Source organism: Python bivittatus, unplaced genomic scaffold, assembly GCF_059951505.1.
Source record: "Python bivittatus isolate LINGU-HERP-01145 unplaced genomic scaffold, Pbiv_v1 ctg000700_np1212, whole genome shotgun sequence".
NCBI lineage: Eukaryota > Metazoa > Chordata > Lepidosauria > Squamata > Pythonidae > Python > Python bivittatus.
Genome location: NW_028277098.1, coordinates 944,956 through 972,737, shown reverse-complemented (window position 1 = coordinate 972,737; position 27,782 = coordinate 944,956). Strand labels below are relative to the sequence as shown.

General features: G+C 38.9%; 1 long non-coding RNA gene across 1 annotated transcript; it reads right to left on the bottom strand.

The window, feature by feature from the left end:
* Window positions 1-794: 794 nt before the first annotated feature.
* Window positions 795-27,298, bottom strand: LOC148214117 (uncharacterized). Its single transcript, XR_015798523.1, has 3 exons — window positions 27,010-27,298; window positions 6,465-6,495; window positions 795-1,969 (listed from the first exon to the last, which is right to left on the bottom strand). It is a non-coding gene; the product is annotated as an uncharacterized LOC148214117 (long non-coding RNA).
* Window positions 27,299-27,782: the final 484 nt, after the last annotated feature.

Sequence of the window (27,782 nt, the reverse complement as noted above, 5' to 3'; positions counted from 1 at the left end):
CAAGATCAGTTCAATTTATTCAGTCATTACCTTAATTAATTTCCCATTTAGATGAGTCAAATCCTGCTCTAAAATTAACATATTTTTGCTTAGATGAAAATGGCTGATAATTGATAATGGACAGAATTTGAACAAATTTGAACAACAAATGTATTCTGAAAGAATCATACTTCCAAAGTTCATAGCTTCCAGGTTTTTGTGCAAGAACAACCTTTCCAGTTTGGGCAATCCAAAACAACCATTGTTTGTTTGTTTTTTAATCATTCTGCAGCAGAAATGGCTGCAGATGTTGATAAGCCCACATCCAGGAAGTACGGTGAATGATGCAGAGAACAAGAATACATATGTGGGCCAGAGGACTCCCACACTTGTTCTATAAGGGTGACCCTAGACTTGAATCTGCAGAGTGGCAAAGGAAAGGGGCACCAGCTTTGTTGGAGGGGATGGCTTCAAAGCTTCTCACTGGAGTTTTACAGTTTATACAAAGGTGTCAGTATGTATGTAAACATTATACAGTTAAATAGAATAGCAAGTGCTAGAGAGTTACAATAAATGAACAACAGTTTAAGACAGGTTGGTTTTCTCTTCAACTCAGTTAGTCCCAGAATCAGAGAAAGTGCAACTGGATGGATGATAAATGTGGAGCAAATAGAGACAAGGCAAGGGGATTAATATTTTTTGTTGTCCAAGCAACAAAACCTTTTTCAATGTTCTTGTTCCTGGAAAAATTAGATTAACTAAAAGCACTGAAAATGGAAATAGTCTAGTGATGTGTCATTTCAACATTCCTCCATTTTAGCACTGTGATTGATAAATCGCAGTATTTTATAATATTTAGATTGGATTCTAAATATTATTTTAAAAATTGCCCTCTTGATCTTCTACTAAAAAAATAAACTGAATAAATATGGTATGCTGGTGAAATTAAGAAACTTCACTAGGAAGGAAGATAAAAATATAATAAATGTCTAAGAAGTTGTAAATCTTTTATTACTTTTAGCTACATTTGTCAAGTGCAATTAAACATCAATATTTCATTTTCTTATATATTTTTTCCTGTTATTTGGATTTTCAAACTTGAAGTATTCCTGGCATTTAGTTTTAGAAAATGAAATAGTTAAAAAAGATGGAATTTTGAAAAAGTACTGGAACATTCACAGTGACACAAAGAATTACAATATTTATCTTGCAATCATAATTGTACAGATTTACTGTAGTTATATATGAGAATGTTTTAAAGCAGCATTAAGTACTAAAAATAGATATAGCCAAGATTGCATCTTACTCTAACAGCTCTATACATTTAGTGTCCAAGCCTCTAACAACAATAAACTTGAATAACGTGTTAAAGTTTACTTTCTCTTTGGGTGGTGTTACATAAGTCACCGTTCTGCAGTGTGTTTCCCTTGTGCAAAAGGATCAGATTAATCAGTCTACAGTACTGGCATTATGCAGAACCAGATGCAAAGGTTAACAGGAAGCCAATACAGGAAACACTAGCATGGGTTGCTGAGAAATCCAGCATCTCTATCAGCAGCAATTTCTCATACAAACCCTTTGGGTTAAGTAGAAGAAGCTGGTATGATCTCATGTTCACCTCAGATTTTAAAGAGTCCCCAATATGTAAGAATACAGTCAATATGTGTCAGTCCTGCATTAATGTCCAAGTGCAACTTTATCCCATTTTTCAGGAAATAAGGCCTCCCCATAAATATAGAAGCACGGGGAGCATCAACCCCTTTGAGAAGGCTGAGGGGGACTTGGCTGGAATTTGCCTTTAGGTGAACAGTGAATGAATCCTCAGAAGAGTCATCCTCTGTACGGGCCACATAAATGTAGACAAAGTACATGCCAGTTTCCAAGATTTCTAGTCCATAGTTACCAGCATCCACTTGCACTGTTGAATCATTACAGTTGTATTCCCATTTCCAGCTGATAGATGTCTGGGTTTCTGAAGAAGTGACTGGTGCTTTCACACATAAGTAAAATTGGGGTTGGGAAAATCAAAAGGAAAATCAAAAAATATTTATTTATATGCAGCAAAATATTTCAGTGTACCATCAATTCCTGACAGAGGTGCTTTATTTCAGGGTTCTGTTCAACCATGCCCGCCACCAGGATACCTCACTCTGCACCTCACCTCCCTTTCATTTTTCTTGCCAACTGACGCTCAACATTTTGTGGCTACTGAGCATACTCATCTTTCCCCATTTACTTTTGGAGAAGTTCCTAAGTTTTGTACTTCTGCATACCATCAGAAGCTTCCTTATGTGCATATAGATATAAATAAGTAGAACTAACTACTCAACATGTACACCTGGGACAATTTACTGAGAATTCAGGCAGAAGCTTGGGAGGAATTGTCCGATATTCTGTCTATTTACAGAGCAACCCAATACTTGATTGATGGGATGACAGGCATAATGATGAGGTGTGGAGTCCTTGGGGTTCTCTGAGCTTGTTTTCTTGCAAACTTTTCGTTACCTGGCTAGATAACATCTTCAGTGCTAGAATGGGATGGGGTTTGCTCTCTGTTTATATATTGTGGCATGTCCTGCCAGTGCTGGTGGGGGTGTGGGTTTTGTTTTATTTTTTCCCTCTGGTAGTTCCTTGATTAGGTATTGTTTACTGCTTGATTGTCTGGTGATAATCTTGGTGTTAATCTCTGCTTATCTGGGTGATGATTGTTGGTGAGGAAATGTTCTGGTCTTTTGTTTTCCTTTCTGTTGTCTCTTTTGAATAGTGTGTAGATGTTGTTTATCTCTATGTGCCTGTTTGTCTTTTTCTAACACGTGAAAGTCTTCTAGTGAACTCCCTGTTCAGAATTAGATGTAGGTTTTCCTTACATAGGTGTATGGAAGATAAGGTGGCCCAACAGAAGATAAAGAAAGTTAGCATTTCCTATCCCTACTGTGAACATTCAGAATTAGTGGAAGAAAATGTGTTTTTCACTGACATCTTATCATTAAGGCATATAAAAACATGTTTAGCCAAGATTTCACTTCTGTGTGTCAGCAGCAGAACTGAGATTTCAAAGAAAACATGGACCTCAGAAATGAGCCAGTGAATATCTTTTCAAGCCATTGATATTCAGCTTTCTCTGCTTCCTCCTCCCTTTGCTTGCTCCTTTCCGATGATAATCACTAGCACGCCTTACCTAGCCTTTGCTTATGTCTTTCACCTTCCTAGGGGGAAAGAGTCTTTCTAGACAAGTCTGAAAGCCTGAAAGATGACCTTATTTTTGGTGCCTTCAAGTCAGTTTTTGACTCCTGGCGGCTGTTTGGACTAGTCCCTGCAATTTTCTTGGCAAAGTTTTTCAGAAGTGGTTTGCCCCTTGCCTCCTTCCCAGGGCTGAGAGAGGGTGACTGGCCCAAGGTCACCCAGCTGGTTTCTTGCTTAAGGCGGGACTAGAACTCATGGTCTCCATGTTTCTAGCCTAGTGCCTTAACCACTACACCAAACTGGCTCTCAAGAGATGATATATGGACCCAAAAAAATCAGAAGCAAGGAAGATGGAGACCCCTCCTGATAGAGTTATTGGCTTTAGGTAAGGTTCAAATTTTACTGAAGAATTATACAGAGATGGAAAAGGGAGGGAGGGAGGGAGGGAGGGAGGGAGGGAGGAAGGAAGGAAGGAAGGAAGGAAGGAAGGAAGGAAGGAAGGAAGGAAGGAAGGAAGGAAGGAAGGAAGGAAGGAAGGAAGGAAGGAAATTGTTTAATGTGAATTTTGGTGGTCAGACTCTCTTGTGGGATTATAATATGTGTGAGGTAGGCACTGGTAAGTACTTTCAGTGGAATGAATAACTATTAATCAGAACAGTACGTGGCTATTATTTGTATTCTATAATGTAATAAAACAATTTTAAAAAAAGATGTCCTGGTTCACACAAACACTCACAAAAAGATGTGTGAGTAACAAGCATAACAAAAGATTATAAGACTACAGGTGGTCCTCATTTAACAACTCGTTCAATGACTGTTCAAACTTATGATGGTGTTGAATGAGTGGTAGTTATGACCAGTCCTCAAAGTTCCAGGCAGTACAGCACCCCCATGGTCATGTGATTGCGATCTGGGTGCTCAGCAACCAGCCTGGATTTCTGACTGTTGCAGCGTCCCATGATCATGATTTGCGACCTTCCCTGCTGGCTTCCCACAAGCAAAGACAATGGGGAAGGCAGCAGGAAGTTGGAAATCGCAATCACATGAGGTCCTCGCTTAACGATGGTAACTGGGGACTATCCAAATTGCTGTTACTAAGTGGCACGGTCATGTGACATCACACTTCATGACTGCATCACTTAGCAATGGAAATTCTAGTCCCAATTACCATTGTTAATCGAGGACTACCTGCATGTATAATAAAGAGAAAGTTGACAGGAAAAAAAGATAATGTGTTGTCATATCTTTGGGCTGGAAAGAATTTAAACTCATTTCCTTTTATGTATGAATTTTACATATGTACATCATATTTTCTTCTGCACTGTCATACTGTATATTAATGTTATTAACTATTTTAATTCTCTTCTGAGTAAAACATAGGAAAAAAAAAAAAAGAACAGGCTTCTGCAGGATCCTAAAATGTATAATAGAATAATTTCATTTTTAAACACACACACACACCACTCTAGAGTGACCAGAATGTCCCAGTTTTGGAGGGGTATCCCAGGTGCCAGGTGCCTACCCTAAAATCAGAAAAATGTCCCAGTTTTCAGAAGCACATCTTGGCCAACTGGCTAGCAGCCATAGTGCAAGCAGCAGAAATCTTCCATACACTGCAGTGTGGGAAACAACCTGTTTACTATTTGTTGTACTTTTACTAGTAGTGGCACATATTTAAACTGCAAAACTCTGGAGGACCATTAGATGCAAACAAAGAGTTAGATTTTTATAGATCTCTGCTGCCATCTAATGCTTATAGCCACCTGCTGCTTTAAATTATTGATCTTTTCTATTCCTTAGGGCTGCTGGATCTGGGCTGCAAAATGGTGAACAAGCACTGACTGGCCACAAAGAGATATAAAGCTATGAACTTTTTGTGGCCATCTAGTACTTGACCAGACAAGATATGGTAGCTCTGACTTAAGTACTTGAGGCAAAGTGGGAAGCAGCCTCTCCTGCTAAGTGCCTGGGTTTTCTTTCATTCTGCAGGTTTGGGGTACTTTGTGGTAGAATGGGAGATGGAGATAGAAGAGAAGATCTATTCCATTCTCCATTTCCTGGCTCATAAGTATGGGGTCCATTACTTGTTAGTCATCAATTAACCTGGTTTGAACTGGAAATAATTTGGCATGCAATGTAAGAGTACAGTAAGAATAAGAAATATTTGGAATTACAACAAAACTTAATTTTAAAAGACTAATTGGGGCAGGGGGTGCAGGAGAGCTCTGAAAAGGTGGGTTGTGCTGATTAATAACTGGTACAATCAATACTTTCAAAAGTGTTTCTTATGAGGATTAGGGTTTTCCTAAAACCAGCTGGGTGACTTTGGGTCAGTCATTCTCTTTCAGCCTAGGAAGAAGGCAGTGGAAAACCATTTGCAAAAATCTTGCCAAGAAAATTGCAAGGACTTGTCTAAGCAGTTGCCAGGAGTCAAGACTGACTCAAAGGCACACACAAACAAGTTTCTAAAAGTGCCACTTGTATTTTTAGCACACAAATGCTCCTGACAATATGGTTGCCAATCAGCTACAATTAAGTAATGACTGGAAATGGCCTACTGGTTGTGGATTCCCTTTTTTGATCTTCAAATACAGAAGAGGTAACTTTCAGGCATGCTGTTAAGTCTAGATATCGCTTCTGTAAGTGAAAGCTTGTGTCAAACTTGGTGAAGCACTGACTTTTATTGCTCTGATTTAGCCATTGACAGAAGCTATAACATCCATAGACATAATTCCATGTTCTATTTCTTGCTATAAGTAACACAGGGGATTCTGAATATTATTTCTAGGTTTTCCCTAAAGAGTGCATGCTCCAGCAAATAAAACATCAATGAATGTCAAGCACTGCTGAGAGGACTCTGATTAAAAAAATAAGGAAATCAACTCTCCAGAAGAACAGCTCAAGATCAGAGAATGTCAAACTTTGCAGAGTTTAATTCCATATGAAGTCTAGGTAGTTTATGATCTGTTTGCAATTAATATTTTCCTGCTTCTTTTTTGTCTCTCAAGAAACAGGACAGAAACTTAACAACAGATGTATATCTTGGTAGTGTAGAAATTTAGATTATAGTATGAGATCTATGAGCCAAGAAGAATCTCTCAAACTCTGAAGATATGAGTTTAATGCTCCTATTTTGTCCATATTGAACTAGTAACAGTAGGCATGGTTAGAGAACAAACTGTTTACTTTTCAGTTATTTCAACTACTCTGGGCTTTATTTTGTGAAGTGGGGCGTAGAAATGTCTAGGAGAAATAGACAAAATGTTTCAGGAATAAACTGATAAGCTGATATAGGTACTCACAAGAGCCATGAAACCAGCATGTCTTGAATGTCTGTAGAGGAAAGAAAAATGGGATATTTCATTGTATTGTACCTATTCAGGCATTGGATTTGCATGGGCAAAGGTCAGCTTTAAAACCCTAACCTTCCTTATAGAGTTGATATAATGCTAAAATGGTGTTTTATCACTTTGAAAACCTATAACTGAAATGGCTCCTTCATGCTTAACTGTAGATATTATATGCTAACCAAAAGGATGTTCATTTTTTAAAAAATATGTATGAATTACAGTTCATAAAAGTGAGTGTCCTTGTGCTCACTCCAAGACTGAATTGGGCTAATCAGAACATCTCCAGTTACAGCCCTTTCTCCATCCCTGTTATAATTAAGCAGAGAAGCTTGCTTAGGACAGGGAACACCCTGTGATTATTATTTGGATTGCTATCTCCTTTTTTCAAGCATACCAAGCATACAAAACTGCCAAAGTGAGTTGGGCATTCCAAGGATGGAAATGGGCCTATCTCCAGAGTCCCGCAATAATGGGAGGGCTGAAGAATGAGAGAAGGAAGGACAGATTTTGACATAGGAACTGAAGGGTAACGGATGGAGCAATGTAGAAGGGAAAAGGAAAGGGAATTTGCTAAGAGAAAGGGAAAGCTGAAACAAAGGACTTGGAGTGTGATTTTCTTACTTTCTCTGATGTGCAATTTCTGGGGTTATCGATAATGAGCTCTTGAGATTTTTTTCCTCCCACCTGCAAACCCATATATAGGCACACACAACTAAAGAATCCTAAGAAACCTCTTACTTACCATCTCACACACATCACAGTGGAAGGTCAGGGAATGGAGAAACATCAAGAAGAGCTATCCCCTGTGCATGTCTACAAGCCCGGTTATGATCTATCAGAATATGTGCCCAGTTGATTTTAAGAGATCAATTAACTTTTCTTTTCCTCCTCCATTCATCCTTCTCTCTTCCCCCTTCCTTTTCCCCTTCAATAACAAACTCCCCTCCCCCCTTCCAATTAGGCTTAGAAAAAGATATTCTATTGTCACTAATAATTTTTTTTCAACCTTGAAATGCAACATGGTGGCAATTTTTGAGGGCCATGGCAAGCAGGGAAGAGAGGGTTAAAATTCTTTCTCCAACATGTGGAAGTCTGGTCTGTATTTTACATTTACATCTGCAGACACGTTTTCCGTGTATGGAATGATATTTAGGGAAATTCCATTTCTGAATGGATGGTGATTTTTCAAATCCAAGTGGTTTTGCAAGATACTAAGAAATAGTTGTTCAGTCGTTAAGTCATGTCCGACTCTTCATGACCCCATGAACCATATCACGCCAGGCCTTCCTGTCCTTCACTGCCTCCCTGAGTTTGATGCTCATTGCTTCAGCGATGCTATCTAACCATCTCATCCTGTGCCGTCCTCTTCTCCTTTTGCCTTCCATCTTTCCCAGCATCAGGATCTTTTCCAAAGAGTCGTCTCTTCACATTAGGTGGCCAAAGTATCTGAGCTTGAGCTTCAGTATCAATCCTTCCAATGAGCAGTCAGACTTGATTTCCTTTAAGATTGACTGGTTTGACCTTCTAGCAGTCCAGGGGACTCCTAAGAGTCTTCTCCAGCACCACAATTCAAAGGCATACTAAGAAACAGACAGGGGACCATAATCCTAGTTGGTTTTTTGTTTTGTGCCTTTGAGTCAGTCTTGACTCCTGGCGACTGCCTGGATAGTCCCTGTGGTTTTCTTGGCAAGATTTTGGAAGTGGTTTGCCCTTGCCTCCTTCCTAGGGCTGAGAGAGAGGGACTAGCCCAAGGACATCCAGCTGGTTTTGTGCCTAAAGTAAGACTAGAACTCACGATCTCCCAGTTTCTAGCCTGGTGCCTTAACCGCTACACAAAACTGGCTCTCCCTTTAAGCCTGTTGGTTCAAATTGTGAACTTTTGATAACATCAACAATATTTTTCTGAAACATCTGACTGAGTTGGATCTAGGAAAGCATGATGTTACACTGGCTCCAGTCCTATGTGGCTGGTAGATTTCAGAAGGTGGCGTTAGGAAATTGGGCTCTCCCTGTACACATTCAAGATTCCATTTTGCCTCCATGTCATTACACAAAAACTCTTGGGAAAATTATCCAGAGGTTTGGTAGCAATACTGTTTATGTGCCATCAGCCTGCTGTGGTGGTTGTTCTTCCTAGTGTTTGTCCTCTTAATTGAAAAGTTTGCTTGTTTTGCACAGTATTCACCTAGTTTTTACAGTAAAGCTTATCAATGCATGATATGACAAGAGATTTGCTTTTTAAGCTGGCTTGTCGCAGAGCCTGATGCTGATTTAGGGTGAGAGGGAGTGACTTGCCCAGTGTCACCAGCTGGCTTCTATGCCTAAGGGAAGACTAGAACCTGGGTCTCCCCACTCCTAGTCTGGCACCTTAACCACCATGGCTCTCATGCTTTCCCAGTATGTGCTTGGTCAGTTCAGTGATGACCAAGTATCCTGACTAACATCTAGACAAGAAGGAAATATTTCAGGTGGGGAAAAGAAAGTTCTCAACAGAAGGATTCCCCTGGTATTCTACGTGCTGAATGCCTACTATAGAATTTTGCAACTATGGCAGCACAGGTGGGGACATCAGCAAGGATTACTTCTGATTAACTCTGGTCGGTACATCAGTTATGGACCTTGTCATACCAGTGCATGCATAGGCTACAAGGGTTTATTTATCTAATCTCTCATTCTTTGTTGACTTGTACCAGCTGCACTGATTGCCAATGGCAGCCAATTTCTGACTTTTATGGGCCAGTTTTTCAGATCAGTTTTGGTATATCAGCTTGCTGCCCACCACCAAGATCAGTAACAATGGGGATTCTCAGTGGTGGCTCCTATCTTTTGAAATTCTGGCCCAAAAAGCATTCAGTCATTCCCATCTAAAACTACCCTTGAACTTTTTGATAATTTAAGGACTTTATTGGAATCTGGTTTTATGTAAAACAGATTATATTTAAGAGTTTATATTAGGTTTATTGTAGTTTTAGGTATTGCAACAAAAATAGCCTTGGTTAGTTCAGCATATGCCAGAAATTGGGCAGAAATGTTTGCACTGCTACAGGTCGTATGGATCTTTGGGAGGCTTTGGATATCTTAGTTTGATACTGTGGTATGGATCAGAATGATGGGGTGGGAAATAAGGACACATAATTAAGGTAGTTAGTTCCAGAAGACAGTGGGCTAGATAACCCAGCAAGTGGCACAGGATAAACTTTCTGTGATGATCTGCCACTCTCAACTTCCAATTCAAGAAACTCTCTGTGAAACTGATAAGGGTTCAAAGGAAAGTTCATTTATTGAGGAATAGTGTACAGGTCCAAAGCATTGCTAAGACTAAGGCCACATGCGCCAAAAGTTATTTTTACCCCTTTCTTAGTGAGCCCCCCCCCCCGCCAGCTTTCCCAGTCTTCTTCTCCTTCACCCGTTGGAACAACCTTGAGCATTTCTGAGAATGCGATAACAGCCCATCTGCTTCTAACGGCCCCTTCTCAACCTGGTCCCCCCCGTCTACAATGGCAGAAACAAAGCAAGCAAGCTAGCAAGTCAGCTAACTGATTGCAAGGATTCTGACACTTTCACTGGGAAGGGATGGCATTTTTTCTGTTTTTCTACTTTTTTTTTTTTTTTTTTAGTGCCAAGGACTATAGTGAGAAGGCTATAATTTATAGGTTGTTCCCACCTGGCTTTTTGAAGTTATTAGAAAGTATTTGAAAACATTTGAAAAGACATCCAGAAGTTTGCCACTGAAATTTGATTGCTTGAGGGACTTCAGGGATTGCAAAACAAACAAACAAACAAACAAACAAACAATAGTCCCAGAGTCAGTGGTTTGGAGCTGTCTGGAGTGGGCTCCCTAAACCATCATAGATCCTTGAATGGAGAGGATTTTTCTCCAATATTTTGTCTCTTAGTTAAAAAGTCTGCATATAGTACACTTTCATAAGAAATTTCTGTGTAAAGGCAGGAGGGTGTGGGCTTGCCACTCCAGGGGAAGGGACATTGTCAGTCTGTTGGCAGTCCCTGCTTCTGACCCAGTCATTCCTGCATCTGTTGGTAGGTTGGCTAGTTGCCTGGCTAGCTGATAGTTAATGTCAGGTGTGTGTAAAATAAGACCTTCATCCTACACTTGATCAAGGATAACCCTTAAAACCTGGCAGGCATTATCAAAATCAGTCTGGTATGTCAGTAGATCATGTTCAAAAAGGCAGTTCATCAGCCATTTTGGTGTTGTGCTAGCCAATCTCGCATGCAAGCTTTCCAGGGGAAGGCAGGCTGGAGGCAGGCTCTCTTTGCAAATTATTCACAACTCCTGTGCAGATTCTGATAGCAAACTGTTAAAACTTAGATACAAAACACAGATACTGCTCAGGTAAAAGGAGGCTCAAGCCAAGAGTTCAAAAGCAGAAAACACTTTGAGCAGATCCTCTATTGTATATTGTGACAAACATCCCCAAGATGTTTCACAGTTATCTCTGCATGCAGACATAATGGGAACCGCTCTTACAGTGAATGCTCTTGAGCAGTGCCTGCCCTCTGGAACAGCATCTCCGCAGAAATCCCTGATACTCTCACCCTGACGATGTTCAGAAAGTCACTGAAAACTTGGTTATTCTCCCAGGCCTTGAGGCCAAGTGGTGGTTGAGTCCCCATAGATTGTTTCATTGTTATTTAGAACCCGTCTTCTGGGAGCTTATGATCTGTTCTTTTTTAAAGTTGCTCTTAATGTTTAATGTGAGCCACCCAGAATCATCTGGAGTCAGGCAGCCTCTAAATGGAATAAGTAAATAAATGGAATAAAGAAATAGGCCATGGCTTCACACACGAAAACCACCACCCAACCAAGAAAAGGGACCACAGAAAGAATGTAACATCTTCCTCAACCTCTGCCCCACCAGTGGCACTCTAAAGTTGTTAAGAGTATGCATATATTGGTGTGGGATTATACTGAAACTTAAGGTTCAGAATTTATAAGTTGGTATGTGATATCAAAGCTAGCTAATTGATATCTTGTGCATTATTTCCATATTTTATTTCCTTGGAGAAGCTATAAGTCTTTTTCTTAACTTCTTACTACAAAAAGAAGTAAAATTTTGTTCTCTAATGAAGTTTGTCTCATGATTTTTTCTCTGTGTGGGCATTAACATTGAAGCCAGTAGAAACCAACATCCATCAGGTCCCACAGTCAGCTTCTATCCTGAAATGTGTTGTCTGCTGTGTGACTTATCCACAGAATACCCTGGTCCTCAGTCATCACTTCAGGTGGGGATTGAGGTGTATCATTACACTTAACCTGACAGAATGCAGTCACTGATGTGGCCCTTTCTGAGATCTGCCTTCTTGAGTTCCAAGTTCTTCACCAGCCTCAATGTCAGGGACAGGGAGGAGGGGTGGCATTCTTTAAAGAGACCTTTTCTGCGACCAGGAACCCTGCTCCAGAGATTGTATGATGCAAATGATGTTAAGTGTACAAACTGCTCTGCTACATATGAATTTCTCCCCAAGCCCTTTGTTCTGGTCCTGAGGCTGGTATTGGAGATCCCTTGGTTGCTGGTGCTGAGTTGACTTCAAACTCCATGCCTTAAGGGTTGATTTAAATAGAGCTCAAAAATTCATGGACTCCATGGCAACCATGGCCTTGTCCCACATGATCTTGGGCCCAATACATGTAGGCAGGCACAAGTTAATCTTGCTTTTATTTTGGAGCAAATGTTTGGAGATGGAAGGCATTTCAATCAGCCCTTTGCCATGGTCAGATTACTCTCTGGCCAGATGAAATTAACTGCCACCAATGACCTCCAAACTTCATTCAGTTTCAACTCTTAATATGGAGTTCCTGGGAGAGTCTTTTAGCAATTTGTTCCCACTTCTGTGTGGTAAGGAGAATGTCAGTATTATGGCACTCTTTGCCCCCTGAAATTATATCAGAGAACAAAATTATTGTGGACTTTTGATCCTTGAATAAAGCCATCTTTTTTCTTGTTATCTGATTTGTTGTTTCTACTATTTTTATTTATGGTTTTAATTTTTAATGGCTATTCACAATTGTGTAATTTGTATTGTTTTTGGATGTTTTTATGAATGATTGTAATCTGGCAAGAGTCTCTCAATTGCAGCAGGTAGAAAAAATCAAGCACAAAATGAAGTTGAAGTATTCCTAAAATTAAGACACTTAAAGAAGAAACTGGGACTGACTGAATCTACAGAAAATAAAGTTTCTGAATCAAATTCTACTTCTAGTGACTTCATGGACACAGCCATGTATTTTCTTAGTGACAATATGGATGTGGTTTGCCATTAGCTTTCTCCAGGAAAGTTCTCTTCAACTTCCCATTCTCACTTCCAGCCTTGGAATTCAATTGAATTTTCCCACCCAAGTCCTAGCCAGGCCTAATCAAGTGTTGCTACCTACTTGTAGCCGATCTGCTTCTGCCACTATGATAGAATACAATAAACTACATGGAATTTTGCCAATGATCAGTGTAACAGATCAATTTGACCAACATCTCTTGCAGATAATGCTTCAAGTGCAAGCCTTGTTTCAGCTTTTATATCCAAAGGTAAACCATTTCATACAGCATATAAAGTAGTGCTCAAATACTTATCTATTCCATTTGTGTGCCATTGTCCAAAACTTCTTCTCTTCCACTTTATTCTCTAAACAATCCTGTCAAGTAGGTTAAACTGAGAGCATGACTGACTCAAGCTTCCTCAGTGACTTCATGGCTGAGCTGGGACTGAATGTGGGCCTCCCAGGTCCTAGCCTGGGAAGGGAATTGTTACAACACCCTGGCTCTCCCTTGACATTTCATTGGACCAAGTTTACATATTGTAGATTTTACTAAAAGCTGAGTTCTAGGTTAGAGCAAGAACATACAAGGAATTATATTTAAATAAGCAAAATACTGAAGATAACTATCAAATGGGAGAAACAAGAGATTTATTTAAGAAAATTATAGAAATGAAGGGAAACATTCAAAGATAGGCATGTTAATAGAGGAAGGCAAACATCCATTGCAGAAAGAAGATACCAAGGAGAGATAGTGTGGCTGAAAGGAAGAACTGTTTTAAAAAAAGATCCAAAAGTAGAGGTTGGATCACTGAAATAGAGCCAAACATTTTGGAAAGTGTAGTTACATGCACTCTACAAATATGACTGTCAACAAAGTTGCAGCTGTTGATGAAATATCAGATGAGATGTTTAAAACCTTGCAAAATGAGGCAGTTAAAGTACTACATGTGGTTTGTAAGCAGATATGGAAGGGGTCAAAGGACAAGGGAAAAAAATCAAACTATATTCCAGTACCAAAAAGAGCCACTGCTAAGAAATATTCAAACCACTGATTGCACTTATCGTGTTAGTTTTATTTATATGTTTGTTTGTTTGTTTGTTTGTTTGTATAGCCACCCATCTTATACCAAAGTCTGGGCGGCTCCCAAGTTGAGATTATGTTGAGATAATGCTCAACATTTTGCAATCCAGACTTCAACAGTGCCTCCCATGTTGGCTCCCATGTTGAGATGATTAGTTGAGATATTTAATGTTTAGAGCTCTGGGAGCCAAGGAAAAGTCAGCTTTGCTCAAGCTGTGGTTAGGAGCCTTCAAACAGACACTGGGTTCTCCAACTTCCTCTCTTAATCACTTTAGGAAATTGCTTGTTAACTACTTTTTGGATACTAAGAACCTTCAGAAAAACAAATTTCATCACACCTCATGATTCTCCTTCAATCCTCAGCAAAAGAAGTTTCACATTAAGTTTAAGAATTTAATTGCTTTTTACATTCTGAAACAAAGAGCAAAAGGGTGATTAGAACGTTAATTCTGGAAAGTTTTAAATGGACTAAGGGGCCAGATGGATTAGAAATAAGATTTGAAACTAATTATTAGAATCTTTCCTGTGGGTTGTTTAAATCCTATTAAAAATATGTGAGGATTTTGAATCTAGGTGTAAGAAACCCTCCCACAGGAAAATGTTGTGGATTAGAGAAAAACATGATAAGAGGAGACTTTGAAGGCTGGACACTAGAGGTAACCAGAAAGAACTAAATATTATAATTAAAGGGGAAGAGACCCACTAATACAAAATTAAGTATTTTAAGTTTGGAAGAATTCAAAGGTATTTGGCAACATAATTCTTTGTTATTATATTTTTAGACAAAATTATAAGGTCCTGTGTTAAAAGTAAAGGAAAGGAATATGAAACTGATTTATTTGACTAAGGTTAAAATATATACGTTATTTCTGGTAACTCTTAATGGACTTTTGCTGATTAAGACTGAATGACAAGGGTTTATAATTTGTTTATAGATAAGAGATGAGATATGGGAAGAAGAGATCTTTGGTTGAAATGTTAGAGAAGGTGATAAATTGCTGAACTTGTTTCTTTATATATCTTTTTTTTCTCTTTTTTCTTGTATTTTTTTTCCTTTCCTCCCCCCCCCTTTTTTTCCCCTCTGTACTTTTTTTTTTTTTTTTTACTTTTTATATTTTCAATCTGCCATCCCTGGGGCATGCCTCAGAGGCAGCTCAGGAGTTCATGGCTACCACGGCAGCCATGGGCCTGTCCCAGATTATCCGTGACCCAACTCAGGACAGTGGTCTCACACTGGACTTAGTTTTCTTGTCAGAGCAGTGGCAATGTGATCTGAAGGAGGAATTACATCTGTTCACCTTGTCATGGTCAGATCATATCCTGGTGGCCTTGAGATTCTCCTAGGCTACCCCTCTCCACAGAGAGGCAGGACCCATTCAATCAGTCCGCCCCTTGGTGACTGATGGGCCCAATTGGGTTCCAAAGGGAGCTGGGTGTTATACCTGAGAATCTGCTGCATGGTCCAGTGGAGGCTTTGGCTGCTACCTGGAATGGGAAAGCGGCCAAGGCCTTTGACAAGATCTCACCCATGCAGCCTCTCTTGACCCATCAAACACGACATTCCCTGTGGTTTATGAAGGAGTTGAGGGTTTTGCAAAGGGTTAAAAGATGTCTAGAGCACCGCTGGAGGAAAACAAGCACCAAACCCGACCAAACACAAGCTAGAGCCACTATTAAGGCCTACCTTGTGGCAGTAAGAGTGGTGAAACGACAATATTTCTCCACTCTTATTGCATCTGCAGAATGCCACCTGGCGGCCCTGTTTAAGATCACCCAATCCCTTTTGGGAAAGGGGGGCCCAGTAGCCCATTTACAGGGCTGCACAGAGGAGTATTCTAGGTATCTGGAGGATAAAATCACTCGGATCCAGTTCCAGTTGGATGCCAAGCATGAGCCATGGTCTATAGAGATGCCCATTCTTACCCTGTTATCTGAGAACAGTTTGATCTTGTTGAACCCAAGGAAGTGGACAGGGTCCTCCAGACAGTCAATGCCACCACCTGTCAACTAGATCCATGTCCCTCCTAGCTAGTTAAAGCTTCCCAGGAGGTGACATGTGGGTGGGTCCAGGTGATAGTGAATTCATCCTTGAGGGATGGGGTGTTTTCAGCTGCCTTTAAAGAGGCACTGGTGTAACCCCTCCTCAAGAAGCCATCACTGGATCCCACCATACTGGACAATTTTCATCCGGTCTCCCACCTCCCCTTTTTAGGGAAGGTGGTTGAGAAGGTGGTGGCGTTGCAGCTCCAGAAGAACCTGGAGGAAACAGATTATATGGACCCTTTTCAGTCAGGTTTCAGGCCCAGATATGGGACAGAAATGGCATTGGTCGGGGAGGCGGAGCTGGCGTCGCGGCGGTACGGTGTGCGATCTGGAGCTCCCAAGATCGCAGCTGATATCTCCGATGCTGGACGGTCCCGAAGGACCTAAGCCGTCCCGTAGAGACGGCGACTAGATAGGGCACGTCCTGTTGATCCCAGGGATATCGCAAAATCTCTGGTTGATCCGGGAGAAGCCCTGAAACCAGCGACGGAGTGGCAGCCATTGAGACTGCAAAAGCCGGGACAGCTCCAAACGGAAGAAGAAAGTGTGCCAACCGGGTGAGATGGACCTTTGTTATTCAATTTTGCTTAGAGAACACCCTAAGTAATCCAAAGTGAATTTTTAAAAGTGAAGAAAAGTGGGACTAAGCGGCGAGATTAAGCCTTTGGGAAAATTCTTTTTAGTTATTTAACTTTCCCTTTTTATGGACTTGAATCTGGCACAGTGTGGTTTATTCCATTTTTAAACTCAACTGGACTGGCTTTTCTGTTTGATACTCAATAATTTCTGATTTCAAGCATTAGGACTAAGATTTTTTTTTAGTGTTTTAAGAAGCATATTTCTTTTTCTCTTCTTTTCCCTTTTTTTTTTCCTCTCCTTTCTCTCTGGCTGGGAAAGAGGAAAAGCGAAGTGAAAGCTAATGAAAGAAAGTAGCACTGCCACCTAGAGGCTTGGATATATATATATATATTGTTTTTTCTACTGTGACTTGTTTTACTCATACTCAAGGACTCTTAAAAAGATAGCGAAGTGCATCATAAACTGTTTATATAGGTGCCACCTGAATATTTATAAACAAGATAGCGGAGAGTGGATTCTGAAAATGTTTAAGGTGGAAAGCCTGATTTAGTCACAAGAGCCTTGGACATTTAGTGGCAGTAGCGTACTTCTTGCTAGAGCCTTGGTTTTTTTTTTTCTTTTTCTTTTTTTTTTTATTTTTAAAGGAAAAGAAATTTAGCTTTCTTTTCCCCTTCCTTTAATTTTTTTTAACTGTATACTATTGGATTAAGGTGGACAAGTGCCTGAAGGTTTTTCCTTTTCCATTCCCTTTTATTTCCAGGTTTATTTTTATCTCCTTTTTATTGTTTTTCATTTCCACTTTGTGGAATAGTATCTGTGGTTCTTGCCTTGTTCTCTCCCTTTTTTCTTTTTTCTGCAGCTTTAAGCATCAAGATGAGCAAGAAAATAACAGCCCCAATCCCATCAACGTCAGTAGCTTCCTCTTCACCTCCTGGGAGACAACGTTCAATTCAGACAATGATACAATATGAAAAAGAGAAGGAAGTGACATTACAGGCAATTATGCAAGAAATTCAGAAGATTGGAAAGAGGACGGAGAATATTGAGCATAGAATTGAAAAGACAGATGAAAGTATACAACAGATGATGACAAAATATGAGGAGAGATTTAAGAAAATTGAAGATGAAGACACACAAAGAGATAAGAAAATTGGAGATATTGATACTCGACTGAGTGAAGTCGAAAAAGCCAGGAGTGACTTGCTAGGATGGGAAATTGATAAATCAGAATACTATTTGAGATTTCAAAACATAGAGGAAGGAAAAGGTGAAAACCTTGCGGAAATAATGACAGAAATACTGGCAGAAGCATTGGAGATAACCACAGAGAAGATGTCGGATGGGATGGATGAAATCTTTCGTGTATATACGAGATATGCAATGAGAAATAAACTACCAAGAGAAGTACACATAAGATTTACTAAAAAAACTATTAAGGCACAGATACTCCAGGTGGCAAGAGAGAAAACACTAAAGTACAAAGATAAAGAAATTGTAGTCCTGAAGCAGGTGCCAAGAAAAGTAAGAGATATAAGAAGGCAATACTCATTCCTGACTAAAGAGCTACTTAGAAGAGGAGTAAATTACAGATGGCTGATTCCAGAAGGTCTTCAGTTCACTTGGCAGGAGCAAAGACAAAGAGTTGATACAGTCCAAAAAGCAGAGCTATTCTATTCAGAATTTTTTAAAGGAAAAGAAGAAGACACACAAAAGGAAGAGTCGTTAATTGAGTTTCAAGAAGAAGGTGCAGCAGCAACTGGAAAAGAAAAAGAAGAAAGTGGGGGAGATGGTGCTCCTAGAGAACAACGAGAAGTAAGATCTACTAGAGCAATTAAACCCTCGTATAAAGCCTAACATGGAGGAAAGAAAATTGATTACGATCAATATAAATGGACTTAATTTGGCTATTAAAAGAAGGAAAGTATTTCATAAATTAGAGAAGTTAAAGTTTGATATAATTTGTCTGCAAGAAGTACATATCAAAAAACAACACGAATATTTGTTGCAGCAAAAAAAACTGGGTAAATTATTCACTTCCTTGCCACAATGTAAAAAGAGGTGTGGTCCTATATATTAGAGATACAATGCCAGCAGAACAAATCTATGCGGATGATGATGGAAGGATTTTGATGGTTGAAATAATAGATAATAATGTTAAAACTCTTTTAATTGCAATTTATGCGCCTAATGACAATCAAGAAAAATTTTATAGGAAATTACATATGAAAATAGCTGAATTGGATTATGTTAATATTTGTATGATGGGAGATTTTAATGGAATAATGAATGATCAATTAGACTATAAAACACAGAAATTGACAAAGAGAACTAGGAAGACATTGCCAAAATCCTTCCTTCGAATGACAGAAGAAATAGACTTGAAAGATGCTTGGAGAGAAAGAAACCCAGCAAACAAACAATATACTTTTTATTCAGACAGACATGCATCTTGGTCTAGAATTGACATGATATGGATGTCAGCGGATTTATTTGCTAACATTCGAGAAATTGAAATACAAACAAGTATTTGGGCCGACCACAACCCAATGGTAGTTATCTGGAAAGGACAACGGAAGAGATCTAGATGGACTTTAAATAACAGGATACTAAAAGAAAAAGATTTCAAACAAAAAATAGAGAAAGAACTTACCTTCTTTTTTAATGTAAATAAAAAAGAGGATACATCATTACAGAATCTTTGGGATACAATGAAGGCTTATACAAGAGGTTTAATAATAGATTATACAAGGAAAAGAAACATAACGCAGAAAAAGACTTTTAAACTATTGGAGGATGACCATAAAAAATTGGAAGAAGAGTTACAGAAATCCCCGCAAAAAAGATATTAAAGCTAAAATGGATTTAATTAAACATAAAATGGGATTAATGGAAAAGGAGGAGCTGGCACAAAAAATTAGAAGTGCTAAACAGAATTATTTTGAAGATGCAAATAAACCAGGTAGATGGTTAGCTTATAAACTGAGAAAAGAGAGAGAATCAAAAAGGATTAATCAATTGATAAATGAAGAAGGACAGATCTGCTTTGGTAATGAGGACAAGAAAAAATTATACAAGATTACTATGGAAAATTGTACTATCAAGAGAATGTACAAGAAGAAGAAGTAAGACAACATTTACAGAAAGCGAAATTACCTCAGATACCTAAAGACATTGAAATAATGTTAGAGGGGAATATAACTATGATGGAACTAACAGAAGCTCTAAAAAAGCAGAATGTCGGGAAAGCCCCGGGTCCAGATGGGCTGCCAGTGGAATTTTACAAAACCTTCCAGGACATATTGAGCCTTCAACTATTGGAAGTTATGAATGAAGTTATGACAAAGAAGAGGATACCCCAAACATGGACTGAAGCATATATTACACTTATACCAAAGGAGGACACTGACCCACAACAGGTTAAAAATTATAGACCTATATCTCTACTAAATTCAGATTATAAAATTTTTGCTTCAATATTGGCAGAAAGACTAAAAAGATATTTAAATAATTTTATCCATGCCGATCAAAACGGATTTTTGCCAAAGAGACAAATTAAAGACAACATGAGAGTAATTCTGGACACACTGGAATACTATGAGGCACACCCTGAAAAGCAAATGGCCCTGATATTTTTAGACGCACAAAAAGCCTTTGACAACGTGAATTGGCGATTTATGCTACTGCAACTGGAACAAATGGGCTTTGGTAGAAAATTTACCCAAGCCATTGAAACAATATATCATAAACAGACTGCAAAAATCATGATAAATGGAGATTTAACAGAACAGATAGACATAACAAAAGGGACGAGACAAGGTTGTCCACTATCGCCCTTGTTGTTTGTCTTAACACTAGAAGTGTTGAACAGGAATATAAGAGAAGAGAAAGAAATAAAAGGAATGAAGATTAAAAGGAAGAGTACAAATTGCAAGCTTTTGCAGATGACCTAGTATTTATACTAGAGGACCCACTGGAAACAGCACCTAAATTAGTTGAAAAGATAGAAGAATATGGAAAAGTAGCAGGACTAAAAATAAATAAAGACAAAACAAAGATATTAACAAAGAATATGCTAGCAAGGCAAAAGAAAGAATTGGAAGAAGTCTTGGAAATACAGGTTACAAACAGGGTTAAATACCTAGGGATATACATTACACCAAGATGTAGTACATTGAAGGAGGATAATTATCTTAAACTTAAACGACAGATTGTAATAGATCTGATAAAATGGGAGAATTTACAATTATCAATGACTGGGAGAATATCCACTATTAAGATGAATATATTGCCTAGGATATTATATTTATTCCAGACAATTCCAATTCGTTTAGGGAAAGAGTTTTTTGATGATTTAAATAAAATTGTATTGAAATATATCTGGCAGGGCAACAAAGCAAGAATAAAGCTTAAATTACTACAAGATGCAAGAGTAAGAGGTGGGTTTGCCTTGCCTAACTGGGAATTATACTATCAGGCGACAAATCTGATGTGGGTAAAGGACTGGATAACTTTAAGAAATAATAGACTATTGACTTTAGAGGGACATGACCTGTTGTTGGGCTGGCATGCTTTCTTATGGTATAAGGGAACGAAAACACAGGGCTACTTTAGAAGGCACTATATTCGAGAGGCATTGTTTTTAAACTGGGAGAAGATAAGAAGACAATATTATTTAAAAGTTCCACGATGGATATCCACTATTGAAGCTTTTTCTTATCCAATAACATATAAAAAGGAACAAACAGTTAGATATACTGAGATATTGAATGAAAAGGGTGAACTTAAATCTATGCAAGCGTTAGAAGAACAAGGTATAAAAATGAACTGGTTTTCATATTTGCAAATACAATCTAGATTTGATAAAGATTTTAAAACAGAAGGTATCTATGATGAGCTGACTGTTTTAGATAAAATTTTGATGGGCACTGATGAAAAGGTGATTAAAAAACTTTATGGACATTTACTAGAATTTAAGATGGAGGAAGAACAGGTTAAAGATACAATGATTGCATGGGGGAAAAATTTTGGATATGGAATTGATTTAGAGAAGTGGCAAAAACTATGGTCTCAAAACTATAAAATGACAATGTCAACTGCATATAAAGAAAACTTGTATAAGATGTTTTATAGGTGGCATTTACCTCCAGCAAGGATTGCGAGAATGTATAAGAACAAGTCTGATAAATGTTGGAAGTGTCATCAGAAGCCCGGTACATATTACCATATGTGGTGGACATGTCCAGAAGCTAAAAGATATTGGATTAAAATCCACACATGGTTGGAAAAAATGACAAAACAACATATAGACTTTAAACCAGAGACATTTCTATTAGGAATTATACCTGAAACATATAGTAAAGAACTGAAATATTTGATTGTAAATGTTTTGACAGCGGCTAGAATTGTATTTGCTAAAAACTGGAAAAATGAAAAAGTACCTATGCAGGAGGAAGTTATTAAGAAAATTATGGAATGTGCAGAGATGAGTAAATTAACATTTGAAATTAGAGAGCAAGAAGATAAACAATTCTATATGATATGGGATCTGTTTTATCAATGGTTGGATGAAAAGATATAGTAATGTAATAGATCAGCAAATTATATAATAGAAACTTTGCAAACTGATATAAATTACTATATATATATATATATATAATCAATGGATAAAAATGATATAAATCTTATTATGAAAGCTGATGTTATAGACTAGTAACAAATGAATAATAATTGATAATTGATAAATATATAAATATATGTTAGATAGATGACATGAGATTTTATATAAATGATGAGTGAAGACTATGAAAGGATGGCACAAATGATTGGTAACTGGCTGACACACGGTTTAAAATGGAAGATGGTTTTTTTTAATGTTTTTTATGTTATTGTTTGTATGTGTTTGTTGTAAAAAATAAAAAATATATATATAAAAAAAAAAAAGAAATGGCATTGGTCGCACTCATGGATGATCTCTGGTGGGAGCAGGATGGGGGTAGTGCATCCATCCTTGCTCTTCTTGACCTCTCAGCAACTTTCGATACCATCAACTATGGTATCCTTTTGGGTCGACTTGGGGAGTTGGGAGTGGGCAGCACAGTTTGCGCTGGTTCTCTTCCTTCCTCCAAGGTCGATCCCAATCAGTGTTGATCCCAATCAGTGTTGATTGGGGGTGAGAGGTCCAGCTCGTGGCCCCTCCTTTGTGGGGTGCCCCAGGGTTCAGTACTCTCTCCACTCCTTTTTAACATCTACATGAAACCACTGGGTGAGATCACCTGCCACCATGGGAAGAGGTATCATCATTATGCAGATGATACCCAATTATACATCTCCATCCCAGGTGAGGTGAGTGATGCCGTGACTCATGGTGCCTGGAGGCTGTGGAGGTCTGGATGGGGTGCAACAGGTTTCAGGTAAACCCTGGTAAGACTGAGTGGTTATGGATTGGAGGCCCCTCTGTATCCAAGGATTTACCATCTTTGGTTTTGGACGGAGTTGCACTGCCCAGACAGACCCGGTGCATAATCTGGGGGTCCTTCTGGACTCACGACTCCTGCTCGAGGAGCAAGTGGCAGTCATAGCCAGAAGGGCCTTTGCCCACCTTCGTGTGGTATGAGTTATGCCCTCTATGGTCAGTTACTCACACCCTGGTCATCTCTCAGCTAGACTATTGCAATGCACTCTACATGGGATTACCTTTGAAGAGTATCTGAAAGCTACAGCTGGTTCAAAATGCAGCTAGGTGAACATTTCTGAGTGTCCCAAGAACGGCACATATAACACCTTTACTGCATGAGTTGCACTGGGTCCCAGTCTGCTTTCAGATCCAATTCAAAGTGTTGGTTATTACCTTTAAAGCCCTACATGGCATGGGTCCAGGTTACCTGAGGGACCGTCTTACCCCTGTTACATCAACCCATCCCACTCGGTCAGGCAGAGAGGGAATGTTGTTGACCCCGTCAGTGGGAGAATCTCGGCTGGTGGGGCCCAGAAGGAGAGCCTTCTTTGCCGTTGCCCCCACCCTTTGGAACATTTTCCCCCAGAGATGCGGCAGGCCCCTACCCTCCTGGCCTTCTGGAAAGGATTAAAGACCTGGCTCTGCCAGCTTGTGTAGGGTGATAACAATCTTACCCAATCCTGGGGGTGGCGGGCGCCTTGATGATGCTCCCTGAGTGACTGCCAATTATTCTTGGATCTATTTATTCTCTATTTATTAATAGTAGACTGTAATTTTGTAATTTTAATTGATTTTAACTGTTTTGTAAACCACCCAGAGTCGTTTCAATGAGATGGGTGGTGACAAATTTGATAAATAAATAAAGTTTTCTTAGTTTGTATTAATTTTTCATCTTTGTATTTTTAAAATTTAATAAAAATTATTATTAAAAAAAGATAATGCTCAACATTTTGCAATCCAGACTTCAATGCTTGGAATGAGAACTGTCAGATGTACAACAGCTTTTAGAAGAGGCAAGGGCACCCCAGATCACATTAACATCCAAAGGAAAATAGAAAAGGCAAGAAGATTCTAAAAAGATTCTTTTCTGAATTGATTATACAATGGCTTTTGACTATGCAGACTACAACAAACTGTGGATAGCCCTTTTAAAAAATGGGTGTACTGAGGTACCTCATCTGCCTATTGAAGAACTAGAAGGTTATGAAGAACCAATGGTTAGAATAGGATATAGAGCAACTAAATCATTCAAAATTGGATGATTTGGGGAAAGGGGTATATCAAAATCAAGGGAAGAAGAAACAAAAATGGATGGGTACTATAGGCCAATCAATTAAACAGAAAGTATAGGTGAACTCTTCGCAAATCAGATGCCTGAGGTATCTAGGAATATGGTGAATACCTAGCTCTTTTGAATGAAATTAAGTCTCCGGGATTGGATGGATTATGGATTATGTATCCCAGGTACTAAGGAAACTGATCTCAGAACTATAACTTTTAAGAATTCTTGGAAAAATGGAGAAGTGCAAGAAGATGGAAGAAGACTAACACTGTTCCCCTCTTTAAAAAGGTGAAAAAAAGTAGACCCAGGAAACCACAGACTGGCCAGCTTGACAATTGTATCTAGGAAGATCCTAGAGAAGATCATCAAGCAATGAGGTTCCAAGCACTTAGAACAAGATGATGACTAGTAGCCAGCATGGGTTTGTTAAAAATAGGTCATGCCAGACAAATCTTATTGCTTTTTTTTGACAAAGTGACTAATTAATAGGCCAAGGAAATTATATGGATGTAGTACATTTAGACATCAGTAAGACATTTGATAAAGTTAACCATAACCTCTTCTTGACAAAATGAAATAAGGTGGGATGGATGGTCTCACTAGCAGATGGATTCACAGTTGTTTGAACAACTATACCCAATGTGTGGTCTTTAATATTACCATGCCAACGTGGAGGGAGGCATCCAGTACCCCAGGGTTTGTCCTGAGCCTAGTGTTCTTCAATATTTTCATAAATGACTTTGATGAGGAGATAGAAGAGATGCTCAGCAAATTTGCAGATGACACAAAGCTGGGGATGGGATTGCTTAGAAGATAGATTCAGGATTCAAAAGGATCTTGATAGACTTGAATATTGGGCCTTATGCAACAATATGCAGTTCGATGATGGGAAATGAAAGGGTTTGCACTTAGGTAGGAACAACCAGATACACAGGTACAAGATAAGCTATACCTACAACAGAAGTAGTACCTGTGAGAAAGATCTGGGTGTCCTGGTAGACCACAAATTAAGTGTGAGCCTGCAGTATGCTGCAGCTGTGAAAAGAGACAATGCATTCTTTGACTGCACGAACAGAGGTATGGTGTCAAGATCAATGGAAATGATAAGTCTACTCTGTGCTGCACTGGTCAGACCACAGCTGAAATACTGTGCCCAGTTTTGGTCACCACAATACAAGAAAGATGCTGAAGAATTGGAAAGAGTGTATAGAAGAGCAACAAGGACAGTGAGGGTCTTGGAGGCTAAATCCCATGAAGATCAGTTAAAATAACTGAGTATGTTTAGCCTAAAGAACAGAAGGCTAAGGGGACACATGATAGCAGTCTTCCAATAGTTGAAGGGGAAGAGGGTCATGGGGAAGAGGATGTGGATTTATTCTCCATAGTGCACAGGGGTAGGAAAAGCACCAGTGGGTTGAAGTTTGAAATAGTGAGGAATGTCCTGACTGTGAGAGCTATTAAGCAGTTGATGGGTCTACCTCCTGTAGTCATGGGTGGTCCATTGCTGGAGGTTTTCAAGCAAAGTTTGGGCAGCCATTTGTTGGGGATGGTCTGAAAATTCCTTCTCAGGGCAGGGGTTGGACTAGAAGACCTCCAAGGTCACTTCCAAAAATTCCATGTATATTGTCACCTGATTTACTTAATGTATGCAGGATATATAATGTGAAATGCTGGACTAGAAGAAATAGAAATTGGAATTAAAGTTGTTGCAAAGAACCTCAACAACCTTAGGTTTGTTGAAGATACCACTTTGATGATTAGAAGCAAGAAAGATTTAAGGAATCTCATAGTGAAGAAAGTGCAAAAGGCAGTCTGCTCATTCGTACTAAAAAATAAACCACCCTAAGATTATGTCAACAGAGAATGACAAATAGAAAAAGAAGTTAAACCATCAACAAACTTTATCTTCTTAAGACCAAAAATTCATGGTAGCTATCAAACTGAGAAATATCTGCTCTTTGGGACAAATCTAGACAGAACATTAAAGTGCAGAGACATCATGGTGACAATAAAGATACAAACAGTGAAGGTCATGGTTTTCCAAATTGTAACATATGGATGTGAAAGCTGGACCATCAGAAAGGCTGAAAGAAAAAAAAATAGTGACTTTGAGTGGTGTTGCTAGAGAAAATGGTTGAGAATATCTTGGGCTGCTCATAGAACAAATCATTCAATACTGGATGATGTACAACCAGATTGCTCACTGGAAGCACTATTAATGAAGCTAAACCTGAAATATTTTGACACATAATGTGAAGGAAATAGCCACTGGAGAAGAACTTCAGACCTGGAGAAATCAAAGGCAATAGAAAAAGAGGCTGACAGAAGAGAAGGTGGTTAGATGCTGTCAGTGAAGACACAAGCAGGCGCTCACAAGTACTCAAGGAAGTAATTACTGACAATGTTGCCAAAATGATATCCATCAAGTCAGAAACAATTGAACAACATTATAGTAACTGCATTTTCCTTTAAAACATTACCACTGAAGCATCAAACTATCATAAATAGCGATTTCTATAAATAATTCAAAATGTTAACCCAGAAGAAATTTCATTTGTTGCAACAGAAGGAAAACAAGGCTCTGCTCTTTCTGGCTTAGGTAGCAGTTAGGAAAAAAACCCTGTAACCCTAAATCTTTGTCCCTGAGATTTGTGTCACATGTATTAGTTCATAAACCTAAGGCCAGGGACTTTGCTTTCTGACTGACGTCATATAATTCATTCTAGGAGCCCTTTCACTGAAGAATTGGAATAAAAAATACTTATAATAAATAGAAATGCTTACCTGCTTCTGATGGAGAAGAATGCATCCTATTAAAAATAGAAGCAAAATCACTACAGAAGAGACCAAACATGTTACAAGGCACAGGATGACCCAATTATGTCTTGCTTTCTTGGAATTGTTGGAAAAGTTGGCCGCCTCTGTGAAAGGCAATGCTTCCATATTCCAGGAGCTCAGACCAGGATAATGTCAAAGGACTCCTTCAGAACTTCTTCAGAAGTTAGAAGCCTGGTCATAGAAAAGGTATTTATATGCTTGCCTTTTACAAGTGGGTGGGGTTTGCATTTCATTACGACTGGATAATAAAAGAGGGCACCAAGCCAATGAAAACGGAAACAGCACTTTCATTTGGCTTGCTGCCCAGCATCTGCTATAAAATGAAACTATCCTGAGTGCCTGGAGAACTTTATACATCAACTGTTCATATTACGAAGGTTCATAAGATTATACTCCAGAATATCAGCCAGTCAATCTGTAATCAGCATACTCCAAAATGAAATGCACTGCATTGCTGAGGACTTCTTCCTTTTTACTTAATACGTAAAGATTGGTTTCTGTTTCCTTTTTTTTTTTTTTTTTGGTGAACCAGTTCAAATAACTGAATACTTGAGAGGAACTGAGAGCAGCTTTTCAAACAGTCCCATCAAGGATTCAAAAACGACCTAATATTAGTAACCATTTGTTTAATCCAAAGTAAAATGTGGAATTTGGTTACCCTACTCCAAGGACTAGTTGCTCATAATGTCTCCATGACAACAGAAGATGCAACTGTGGGG